Below are 3,903 nucleotides of genomic sequence, written 5' to 3'. Positions count from 1 at the left end.
TTGGTGTAGTGGTGTAGTGGTGTAGTAGTGTAGTGGTGTAGTGGTGTAGTGGTGTGGTGGTGTAGTGGTGTAGTGGTGTAGTGGTGTAGTGGTGTAGTGGTGTAGTGGTGTAGTGGTGTAGTAGTGTGGTAGTGTAGTGGTGTAGTGGTGTAGTGGTGTAGTGGTGTAGTGGTGTAGTGGTGTAGTGTAGTGTTGTAGTAGTGTAGTGGTGTAGTGGTGTAGTGGTGTGGTAGTGTGGTAGTGTAGTGGTGTAGTGGTGTAGTGGTGTATTGGTGTAGTGGTGTAGTGGTGTAGTAGTGTAGTGGTGTAGTGGTGTAGTAGTGTGGTAGTGTAGTGGTGTAGTGGTGTAGTGGTGTAGTGTGTAGGGGTGTAGTGTTGTAGTGGTGTAGTGGTGTAGTGGTGTAGTGGTGTAGTGGTGTAGTGGTGTAGTGGTGTAGTAGTGTAGTAGTGTAGTGGTGTAGTGGTGTAGTGGTGTAGTGGTGTAGTAGTGTAGTGGTGTAGTGGTGTAGTAGTGTAGTAGTGTAGTGGTGTAGTAGTGTAGTGGTGTAGTGGTGTAGTAGTGTAGTGGTGTAGTAGTGTAGTGGTGTAGTGGTGTAGTGGTGTAGTGGTGTAGTGGTGTAGTGGTGTAGGTGTGTAGTGGTGTAGTAGTGTGGTAGTGTAGTGGTGTAGTGGTGTAGTGGTGTAGTAGTGTGGTAGTGTAGTGGTGTAGTGGTGTAGTGGTGTGGTAGTGTGGTAGTGTGGTAGTGTAGTGGTGTAGTGTAGTGGTGTAGTGGTGTGGTAGTGTGGTTTAGTGGTGTGGTGGTGTAGTGAAAAGGGAAGCGTTGGAGCATGCTGTGGAGGTCACTCAGGCCCCTGGCTGAGAAATGACCTTCTGTCTAAGGTAAGCATTCAGCGGGTACACACTCTACTCGACTACACGCACATACACGCACACACACACACACACACACACACACACACACACACACACACACACACACACACACACACACACACACACACACACACACACACATAGACACACATACACCCTCTACTCCACTACTAAGACCATGAAAGTGGTTGGCAAAATTCTTGATATGTTTATGAAGCTCAGACTCCATGTCATCAGGTACCTTGTGTGCCTCTGCTACTCTATCATAGCCTCTCTCTCTGCTACTCTATCATAGCCTCTCCCTCTGCTACTCTATCATAGCCTCTCTCTCTGCTACTCTATCATATCCTCTCTCTCTGCTACTCTATCATAGCCTCTCCCTCTGCTACTCTATCATATCCTCTCTCTCTGCTACTCTATCATAGCCTCTCTCTCTGCTACTCTATCATAGCCTCTCTCTCTGCTACTCTATCATAGCCTCTCCCTCTGCTACTCTATCATAGCCTCTCTCTCTGCTACTCTATCATAGCCTCTCCCTCTGCTACTCTATCATAGCCTCTCTCTCTGCTACTCTATCATAGCCTCTCTCTCTGCTACTCTATCATAGCCTCTCCCTCTGCTACTATATCATAGCCTCTCTCTCTGCTACTCTATCATAGCCTCTCTCTCTGCTACTCTATCATAGCCTCTCTCTCTGCTACTCTATCATAGCCTCTATTTCCTCAGTTTTCTATCAGCATTGAAGTTTATTTTGATTTTTTGTGGTGTCTTTCCAATAGGTGATATATTTTTAGTTTTGCTTTGTGATGATTTGGTTGGGCCAGATTTTCTGAGTGCTGTCCTGAGGCTTAGAATGCATAGAATGCTCTTCTTGCTTTGTCTCTCAGCTCATTCACAGCCATGTGAAAGCTACCTGTGTTGCTGATATTTAGTCCTAGATACGTGTAGTTTATGGTGTGTTCTAATAGAACTGTGTCCAAATAGAATTTATATTTGTCATCCTGATTCCTGAACCTTTTTTGAAAATCATTATATTAGTTTTTTTTAGATTAACGGTCAGAGCCCAGGTCTGACAGAACCTGTGCAGATGATCTAGATGCTGCTGTAACCCATCCTTAGTGGGAGACAGTAGCACCAGGTCATCTGCGTACAGCAGACACTTGATTTCAGTGTTGTGTAGGGTGAGACCAGGTGCTGCCGATTCTTCTAATGTTTTTGCCAATTCATTAATGTAGATGTTAAATAGTGTTGGACTTATTGGGCAGCCCTGTTTCACTCCACGTCCCTGAGAGAAGAAGTCTGTTTGCTTGTTGCCAATTTTAACCGAACATTTGTTTTTAGTGTACATTGATTTAATAACATCATACGTTTTCCCTCCAATGCCACTTTCTATTAGTTTATAAAAAATACCTTTGTGTCAAATTGAATCAAATGCTTTCTTAAAGTCTACAAAACACGAGTAGATTTAGCCTTTGTTTTGGTTTACTTGTTTGTCAATTAGAGTGTGGAGGGTGTAAATGTGGTCTGTTGTACGATCGTAAAAAAATATATATATATAATCTGGCTTCTGCTCAGGACGTTGTGTTCATCAAGGAAATTATGTAGTCGGCTGTTTATGATACTGCAGATAATTTTCCCCAGGTTGCTGTTAACACAAATTCCTCTGTAATTATTTGGGTCAAATTTGTCTCCGTTTTTATAGAATGGTGTGATCAATCCTTGGTTCCAAATATCGGGGGAAATACCTGCAGTTAGTATAATGTTGAAAAGTTTGAGTATAGCCAATTTGAATATGTGGTCTGTATATTTGATCATTTCATTTAAAATACCATCAGCACCACAGGCCTTTTTGGGTTGGAGAGTGCAAAGTATTTCCAATAATTATTTTTCTGTAATTGGGGTATCCAGAGGATTCTGATAGTCTTTGACTGCTTATTCAAGGATTTGTAATTTTTCTTGTATATCTTGTTGTTCTGGGCTCTTTGTTATATTGCTGTAGAGGTTTGCAAAGTGATTTCTCCACATATCCCCATTTTGGATAGCCAATTCCTCATGATGAGGTTTGTTTACCCAGTCACTAGCCCATTTAAGCTTAATATCCTTGTCATCTATCGCCCTCCAGGTTCCCTTGGAGAGTTCATCAATGAGCTTGACGCCTTGATAAGTTCCTTTCCTGAGGATGGCTCACCCCTCACAGTTCTGGGGGACTTCAACCTCCCTACGTCTACCTTTGACTAATTTCTCTCTGCCTCCTTCTTTCCACTCCTCTCCTCTTTTGACCTCACCCTCTCACCATCCCCCCCTACTCACAAGGCAGGCAATACGCTTGACCTCATCTTTACTAGATGCGGTTCTTCTACTAATCTCACTGCAACTCCCCTCCATGTCTCCGACCACTACTTTGTATCCTTTTCTCTCTCACTCTCCTCCAACACTACTCACTCTGCCCCTACTCAGATGGTAATGTGCCGTCGCAACCTTCACTCTCTCTCTCCCGCTACTCTCTCCTCTTCCATCCTATCATATCTTCCCTCTGCTCAATCCTTCTCCCTCCAATCTCCTGATTGTGCCTCCTCAACCCTCCTCTCCTCCCTTTCTGCATCCTTTGACTCTCTATGTCCCCTATCCTCCCGGCCGGCTCGGTCCTCCCCTCCAGCTCCGTGGCTTGATGACTCATTGCGAGCTCACAGAACAGGGCTCCGGGCAGCCGAGCAGAAATGGAGGAAAACTAGACTCCCTGCGGACCTGGCATCTTTTCACTCCCTCCTCTCTACATTTTCTTCATCTGTTTCTGCTGCTAAGGCCACTTTCTACCACTCTAAATTCCAATTATCTGCCTCTAACCCTAGGAAGCTCTTTGCCACCTTCTCCTCCCTGCTGAATCCTCCTCCCCCTCCCCCCTCCTCCCTCTCTGTGGATGACTTTGTCAACCATTTTGAAAAGAAGGTTGACGACATCCGATCCTCGTTTGTTGAGTCAAATGACACTGCTGGTCCTGCTCACACTGCCCTACCCTATGCTTTGACTTC

This window comes from Coregonus clupeaformis, chromosome 17 (genome assembly GCF_020615455.1).
Source record: "Coregonus clupeaformis isolate EN_2021a chromosome 17, ASM2061545v1, whole genome shotgun sequence".
Classification (NCBI taxonomy): domain Eukaryota; kingdom Metazoa; phylum Chordata; class Actinopteri; order Salmoniformes; family Salmonidae; genus Coregonus; species Coregonus clupeaformis.
The sequence above is the reverse complement of the archived record's forward strand: the minus strand, read 5'-3'. Positions refer to the sequence as shown.